This window comes from Capsicum annuum, unplaced genomic scaffold (genome assembly GCF_002878395.1).
Source record: "Capsicum annuum cultivar UCD-10X-F1 unplaced genomic scaffold, UCD10Xv1.1 ctg83390, whole genome shotgun sequence".
Lineage (NCBI taxonomy): Eukaryota > Viridiplantae > Streptophyta > Magnoliopsida > Solanales > Solanaceae > Capsicum > Capsicum annuum.
The window spans coordinates 1,678,999-1,688,443 of record NW_025894259.1 but is presented as its reverse complement, the minus strand read 5'-3'; the positions used below and the strand labels follow the sequence as shown (position 1 = coordinate 1,688,443).

Genomic DNA, 9,445 nt, shown 5'->3' with positions numbered 1-9,445 from the left:
CTTGGGCCATGAAGCTTTTGGGTAAATTTTACTCCTTCCCTCATATTTTTTATGACTTATATTTGACTGAACACACATAATTTAAGAAACAAGAAATGACTTTTGGCACGTATCAAAAGTACCCTTAAAGCATTGATATGTGCATGTGCACGAGCAAATACATATGACATTCTGATTATACTGTATTTAAGGGTTGTGGAGAGTGTTGGAAAAGATGTTGATTAGTTAAAAGGGTTGTGGAGAGTGTTGGAAAAGATGTTGATTAGTTAAAAGGAGATTCAGTTGTACCGATATTTTTGACGGACTGTATGGACTGTGTAGATTGTAAATCAAAGAAAAGCAACCTTTGTTCCAAATTCCCATTTCGAATCTCTCCGTTGTTGCATAGAGATGACATGAGCAGATTCACTACTGATGGTGAAACTTTACACCATTTCTGCTATATTTCAAGTGGGGGTATGCAAAAATTGAACCAATAATAAAAATGTTATTGGTTAATTGTTATTGGGTTAACGAATGTTTTATTAAAAAAAAAAAAATTTATTGGGTTATTGATTCGGTTCAGTTTTTTCTTATCAGATTATTGGATAAATCGATAACTCAATAAGAATATTTCAAATTATATTTTCTCTCTCTATATATATATATAACCTACTCTATATTTCTCTTTCATTTTTATAAACCTATTCAATTTCCCGAAAACCTATTCAAGCTTATAGATTTTTATAAAATAAAACACATCATGTAGAATTTTTGCTGCAACTAAGATTTCGTTTCTTTTCTTGTTAGTTGCTACTATTTATATTTTATGCATATTTTCTTAGCGGTTAGACCAAATACCGAACCGTCAAGGACTAAAAACTGATAAACCAAAAACCAATAAAAAAATATGTTATTGGTATAACATATTTAAAAATTGATAACCGATAAACCAAATCAATAATACATAAAACCAAACCGAGGTGCTGACTATTGCTTTGAATGTGTTGGTCTGGCAACATTTATGCAGAAATCATATGCCTGCTGCCGAAAGGCTTCTCCACATAACCGTGTATTAATCAACAATATAAACAACAACAACAAATCTAGTGTATTTCCACACAGGGGTAAGATGTACGCAGTGCATACCACTACCCCGGAGAAGTAGCAAGGCAAATGAGCAAAATTTAACATGCCTATTGTCAATTAAAGGAGGTGTTTGTGCAAAAGAGGGAAAGTAAAAGAACCACAAACTTCGGGTTACTTTCCAAAAGAAATCAAAGAAACATCACTTCAGCGGAAACACCGACAGAAGGGACACTTCGGCAAAAGTTATAACTAAACCATTTAATTCTTAAGTGGTCAAAAGGAACATTTAACACTAAACCATTTAATTTTAATTCTGAGGTTCTTTCTCCATCTCTCTTTCTTTTAAGGTGCACCATCTTTGTTCTTTCTTTTTTGGGGGCAGGGAGGGAGGATGAGGGGGGTAGTTGCTACTCTTTGCCAGTAAAAAGGAACATGAATCCTGGTACAAACTTTACAAACATAAATTACTATGATAACCTTATGTGTTAACCTAAAAGCATGATATTAACCAGCCATCAACTTGTTTCCCTTTGAAATTTCATATTAGCATATTATCAAAAAAATTCAAAGACCGTTTTGCATGAACTACTCTGGAGCTACAAATATGACTTACACGTCAACTGTTTGTCCTCCTTGATATCATCGGTTGCAGGTGCAACAAAAGAATTTGCAAGTGCATCATTGATGATCAATGTCCAAGGTTGTTTCCAGCTCAAAAGCTGTGGACTGTTTACAATGCAAAACAAAAAAAATATTAAATAAATAAATAAATTTTGGAATGGAGTTATAGAGGAAAGTTAAAAGGAGTCTCTATTCGAACATACGGATTGTATCTTTACATCTCAGTCATGGTACCAAAAATGGTTATAACCACCTAAAGTAGCTCCTCTGAAGAACGCTACGGGTAATTATGGCAAATTGGTAATTATTTTCCATTTAGAACCAGGTGATTCACATCTCATAATCTTGAATAGAAATGACATGCTTAATGGAGAAATCACATATAAACTTAAATGATATCTGATTATAGCAAGTAAGAGGTATAAACTTGAATGATATCTGATTATAGCAAGTAAGAGGTATCTTTCCACATTTACCTTGTCTAGTCTTGCTCGGAAATCCAACCACTTATTCTTCCTGTCTTCCTCAAGACTGTCGCCAAATGTGAATCCTTGTACTCTCTATATTTCCTTTTAAACAAAACAAATTTCCTTTTAACTACTCTATATTTATATTAATTGCTAAGTTGTCTATTGTTTTCCCTTTCTTTCACCACCCTTTGGTTTCTCCAAAACATACTCAATACATAATACCTTTGGCAGTAATATGCAGGGTTGGGGTAAAACAATTGTTTTAAGAGTTGATAATAAGCCAGGGGAGAGCTGAATTTTAGCTCTTTAAAGGTTCTGACGAGTCGGAAAACTCTCACGGGAGCACTCTTTGTGGGTCTCAAACCCAAATCCGATGTTCCTATCGTGGTCAAACGTTATCTTGACAAGGTACTTAATCAATCTGCTTTACAATTTTGTAGCGGATAAAGTTCAGCTACTTTAATGTGGGCAAATATAGTCTTGTGACTTTGCAATTATAGCGGATATATTTCAGTGACCATACAAGAAGTTAACCCTTAGTTCCACATTTATGTGGCTTCTCAGGAATTGCAACTGGACAAGTTTGTCACGCATGAAGTGATATTTGAGGATATCAATAAGGCGTTTGATTTACTACTTCAAGGAAAGAGCCTACGCTGTGTTATTTGGATGGACAAGTGATTCATCTTGCTTCAATCTGTGTCTTGTTTTTAGTTATTGTACTTCAACTCTCAAAAACCATGTTCCTTTCATTTCAGTTCATTTGGTCTCAGAGTTCGAGTCAAACATAGACATTTCACAATAAATGGTTGTGTCCGTGACATATTATTACAGCAACATATTATTGTAGATTTAGCAAATGTTCTCTCAGAAATCACATGAGCCTTTGCTACATGATTTTGATTGACAAGTAGTTTAGCACATTATTATCTCTACATATTGCTAAAAGACTACGCTGTGGGAAATTTGTGTATCGAAGAAACCACATTAGGATCTTTGACCATCATATGAAACAGTAAAAGCACCAGTATAATACAAGTTTGATGATTCTTTTGTTTCCTTTGTTGATCCAAAATGCCATGAGCGATAACTGCCAGGAGTAGCTTCCTCGCTACTTCCCATTCAAGTATAGCATAACCATAACTATTCACATCAGCAGTGTAGCATTCGCAGCAGCACGAGCAATACCAACAATATTTTCTGCTTGCCATTTGAAGAACAAGCACAAATCATATTATATGCAGATATCAAACTTTCTCCTTGAAGCATTTCCACAACAACAAATGTGTTATTTAAAATGTTTTCGGGTACAAGAATCTGTATATACATGCAAGAATAATTTCAACACAAGTTCAAGTCTAAGACTAGAACACTTATGAAGTTTCTTAACACCTTCAACATAAGATTATAAATAATCTATCCAAAAAGTATGTTTACTTTCAGAAATGAGATGAAACAGAATTTTAAGGCCAAGTCCCCCGACTTCACGGAGTGTCCTTAAGGAATAATTCCCCTCACTGTACCCGAGGTTATGGAATCTTCATCCCAGGATAAAATGGCCAAACAAACAAACTGTAGCGGTACCTCAAACAATTAGAATCTCTTTGGACTCACTCAATAATTTGATTGATCACACGAAATATTTTTAAAGACAAGAAGAGTTTGTAAATTCAGAAAAATTTTCGTTCCAAAACCTGTGGATGAAAGTAGGTTTTTATAGCCATCAGGTGACTCTTTTGAAAGGTGGCAATGGATCACTTAAAAGGTGTAACCTTTCTGAAAAATTATGTCTGTTCGTCCAAAGAATGCGTTTTCAGGCATACCATTTCATGAATCAGTGTGTCATTTCGTTGAAGGGTTGCATCGCTTCCGAAGCATCAATTCGCTTCTGCACTGCATTTTGAAACAGTATTTTCGCCTCTGCATGCATGCATATAAATGGAGGATCAAAACACAAAAAAATTTATTGCGTTTTTCCCTTTGGTATTAGATTTCAGTCAAATAAACTTTGTCCAAAAAGATAGATCTCATCGATCGATCATTTGACAGATCTCCGAAGTCGAGCGAGCGACGATGACGACGACGACGCAAGGCACCACCTTTTTCTTGCCTCACTATCCATGTGGAGTAAGTGTTTCTTATTATAAACAGTTCAAAATTCCCTTCTCCCATCAATGTGAGAGAATTAATGAATTTTCCCTTAAAAGAGTACACTTTTCATTTTAGTGTCTCTCTTTCTCTCCACTTTTTTCTCTTCATTTTCCATTCATACTTTTCATACATATTGAACCCAACAAAATGTGCCTTCAGCAAGTAATTAATATGTTATATTTTCATACATAGAACCCAACAAAATGTGCCTTCAAGTAATTAATATGTTATATTTTCACTCCAGATGGTGGCAATTGTTCTGTCTCCCTTTTTAAATTTTCCTAATTTTGGTAACTATATATCTTAAATAAATAAAGTAGCTACAGCTAGCCGTTGTCATGCCTCCTTCCAGCGTGCTTGCTCCGTAATTTTATTATATCATCCTTAATTAATGTATTAAAAAATTAATAATATTTAATAAAAAAATAAAATATACATCTATGACATGTCCGCTTCAGCTATTTCAATCGTAATTTTACTATATGACCTCTAATTAATTATTATAAGTCATTTGAATATTAAAAAATTAACAATATTTAATAAAAAGGATAAAATGAACGTAAAGTGATAAATCAAATATTGATGTTTTAAATTAATTTGACATCTTATATGAGATCCACTTAATTTTTTTTCACAAGTATTTTTATAGTAATTTTGTTATATCGTTTCTAACTAATTATTATGAGTCATTTAATACATATCTGTTTCGCTACTTCAATGAAGATATTTGATTGACTTTCGAAATTATATCAGTGTCGCTTAAATTGGAATAGAAGAAAAAGTATTATAAATCACAATAATTAAAAACTTAAACTATTTTTAAAATATAATTGACTATCAATGCCACAAAAGTTTAAACAAGGAGAGTATTATAAATTATAATAGCTAAAAACTTAAAATATTAAATTACAATGCCAAAAAAGTATTTTAAATTACAATAGCTAAAAGCTTAAAAAATCTAAAAATATATTAAAAATATAATTGATTGTTTAAAATTTAATGTAATTATTTTATTTTTAGTTTTAACTTATTATATATTTGAAAATTGTGTAAAAATATTATAAATTATAATAATTATTAATTTAAATTATTGGGAGACACATAAAAATTTTGGTTGACTCAAAATTTTATCAGTGCAATATAAATTGAGATATATTATTTACAAATTTTGTGAAAAGTAATATAAATCACAATAATGCAACATTAATTGGGATACATTATTTAAAAATTCATGAAAAATAATATAAATCACAAATAATTATCAATCTAAAATATTTTAAAGATGTATAAAAAATATGTTGCCTTTTCAAATTTTATTCTTGTCATATTAATTGGAATAGAGGGATATTACTTGAAAATTACGTAGAAAGTCGTATAAATCATAATATAATTAACAATCTAAAATATCTAAAACTATATATAATAAATTTGATTGACTTTATCAAATACTTCATTAGTGTTACAAAAATTGGGACAAAAAAAATAACATATATTATTTGAAAATTATATAAAATTACTACAAAATAATAACTAATAACATAAAATATTTAAAAATATATAAAAATATTATTGATTTTTCAAATTTCATCTATACCACAAATTAAAATAAAAAAATAACATATTGGACCCGTATTGACAAAAAATAACAAAAAATATTATTGTTGATGAGTACAAGAGTTATGTGGGAAAACCTTTCTACACCATGCAAATGTTAACATATACATGAAAAATAGTTGATCCAGCATACTTTGTCAATTAAAAGTCGAGAATTAATTATACTTTTCCAACTTTGCCTTGCAGTGAGTATTCTAAAATTAAGACACGTAAATAAATAAAAATTAGAAAATTAACTAGGAATATATTAGTCAAAGTACACTTATTATTATTTTTCTTAAGGGTTGTGCAGAGCTTATCTTGACAACTAAATGGGGATAGAGCGGGGCAAATCAATTAAGGGTGATAAAAAAGTTTCAAAACTAAAAAAAAGTGACACAAATCTTAAATATTCAGTAGAGATGAAAATTTTAAAATTAGTGTTAATGAAACTAATTTTAAAATTCTCAAGTTTTATTATTTACACAAAGATCTCAAATCCATATTTATACAAAGATCCCTACACCATCACCACCACTCCTCCTTCACACCCTTTTTGTTGCCGCCCGCCGCCGCCACCTCCTCTTCAGCGTCACCACCAGCTCCATCACCTTCATTTTTACCATAAATATTACTTTTTTTGTGGGCTCCTTCAATCAGATCTTTTTCAGAAATTAAATAAGTATCGAAGGTGCTGCAGCAACTTCGATAATTGCTGTAACACAACAACTAATAGTAGTTATTACAGCAATTACCGTAGTTGCTAAATTTGCTAAATTATTTCTTCATTCATTTTTAAAAGAAATCAAAAAATTTCTTTTTAAACTTTTCAATTTTTTTTTAAAAAATAGTCCATGAAAATTAAAAAAAGAAGAACAAAATGAAAAGGAAAAGATAAAAAAGAAGAGAATATGAAAGAAGAGGAAAATCTAGAGAGAGGAAAAAAAAATAAGAAGGAGAAGATGGGGAGAAAGAGAAAGAAAAAGAAAGATTGAAAGATAATAAAAAGGGGGAAACTCTAAAATTTGAAATTTGAAGTTGGAGAACTTTTTAAAAAATTAAAAAGTTTTTAAAAATTACACTTTATATTCCAATTAACTTAATCACAATTTAAATAAAGATTTGACCTTATCTGATCAAAATTATCACCATTTTTAATTTAAATACTTTTTTATCACCTCCCACTTAATTTTCTCTTGTTTCAATAGTAATAAATTGATATCATATCACAAAACGCGTCATTTTTTAAACTCTATTTTTTATTAAGGAATTATTCACTAAACTGAGAAAGAGGAATCCAAATTTAATCTTATTTCTTGAAGGTAAATCCTTTATTGTCTTTTATTTATTTCATTCTTATTGTTTTAAGTATACGTTCTACATACTAGGTGCTCAAGCTACGTACGAGTCTTCTTATCACACGCATAAATTAGTAATGCATTTATTAAAACAGTGATAATGTAAAATTACCTCCCCATAGCATACAAACTTTTACTTCGTTTAGTAAACACATTTTAATCATACTAATTTTTAATTCATATATCCAACCAAACATGACACAAGATCAGTCACAAACACACGACAACGAGATGAATACTAAGCTACGGATTCAAATACAAGCCGAGAACAAGTTAACAACAAACAATAATGAAAAGATAGATACTTGACATAAGATTATACAAACAATAAAAACCTACGGGTGTATCAAACCCTAAGACCCCTAAGATTCATATAAACAACACCAAGTTCTTACGTGAACCTCAAGAGAACCGGAATCCTCAAGCAACCCACGTTTCTAAACGAGTAACCAACACAAACGATTCCATGTTTGCCACAAGTGAATCCACACTTGCAAAATACACTCAAAAGTATTTTCTCTGAAAAATCATCTAAGTTGCTGAAAATGAACCTAATAAGAGCTATTTAAAATCTTTGGCTAAACTATTACATAATAAAATGACCAAAAGACCCTTAATGAAGTCCTACACTCCATAGGCGCCTCTTATGCTCCAAAGCAATGACAAAAAGGCCCTTAATGAGGGGCGGCCTTTGAGTGTAATGAAGCTCTTCTTCACACTTCAACACTTGTTCTCTCGGTTAGGTAGCCCCCAAGCTTGAGTTTTTACGTGTTGGCCTCCAATGGTGTCATCGAAAGCTAAGATGGCCATTTGGCTTGTATCAAAACATCCAATAAGAACCTAGTTACAACATCCATTGTTCCCCTGCAAAGGTCTACAAGCAGTCCAAAAAGGTAGTGACCAGCAGAAGATGAGCAAAAAGCAGTGGAAAAGGATCTGTACGACTGAAGCAGAGACAGGTGTTGTTCATCTACATCTGTCCCAGAGAGCAGTCTCTAGAGTCTTTGCAATTGATGTTCGATCATGGAGGAGGGGGGAAATATGTAGCTGGAATGGAAAGAGAAGGGAGCCGGAAGCAAGAAAGTATAAGATGTTTTCCCAAATTATTCACACACATACATCACCTACTTATAGGTTATTCTCCGGCACAAGCTCCTTCCAACTGGAACTCAGCGTTTGGTGTTCCAAGAATACATTTGTAAATGTTTGTTTATGATGATGGTGTCCAGGCTAACAACAGATATGAAGTGACTTTATCCACCAAGGCTAGAATAGGAGGGAAGAAATCACCTAATGTTTTGTCACTGCTGGGATTTGAATGTGAGACCCATCGAGTTCAATCCACTTCATTGACCACTAGGCCACACCCTTGGGAGCAGTGACATAAACATACTTGTTGGTTAAAGCAATCCTGTCGATTGTTTTGTTTAAGATAATCAAACTAGATTCTGTAACCAATTTCATCAACTTTTAACTAATTTAGGTGCCTGCTCGATACATCTGCTTACAGAAGCTCCTCAAAAGAATGGATGGAAAAGTATATGGACAAAAGAAATCAAGACAATTCGTTTGGAATCACCTCACATAACGAACCAGTTGGTTAGATGTTTCCATGTTGTGCACGCGCGCTGTAGATGAGAACATCCATTTATAGAAACCTCGAGTTACAAAGAAAGTAGCCCAAAATCTCAAATCAGGAGATTTTCTACCCAGACAAATTAACTGCATATGAAACTGTCCAAGAATTGATGGAAAAAGTTATCTGATACTTCTGTCGACGAATTGGTGGACAAGGTTACCTGATACTTCTGCCGACGGGAGGAAGTAGGTACTCCGTGAAATTAGTGAAGGTGTGAGCAAGCTGGCCCTGACACCATCTGTTGCTATTTCCTTCATTAGCTTCAAAAAATTTGATCTTTGGTGCTGTGGAGCAGCAGACCGACAAAAAGTCATGTCTGCTATGCATGCAGTGGTCAAGGAACATCACTGGCACTCCAACAGATTTATGCTCCTGCTTGGCTCCTTTTTCTTCTCATGAGTTGGGATGTAAAGAGATTTCACAAACACGTAACTCTATGTGCAACCAGGTATCTCCATATTATATCCAAAATGTGTTTTCTGGTCTTCGCCAATGAAATTCAGAATCAAATTGACATTTCTTATGTTCATGTGGAATCTAAAATA

The 9,445-nt window shown here is 32.5% G+C and overlaps 1 pseudogene; it reads left to right on the top strand.

The window, feature by feature from the left end:
- Positions 1–308: 308 nt before the first annotated feature.
- LOC124895684 lies at positions 309–2,967 on the top strand (annotated as a pseudogene).
- Positions 2,968–9,445: the final 6,478 nt, after the last annotated feature.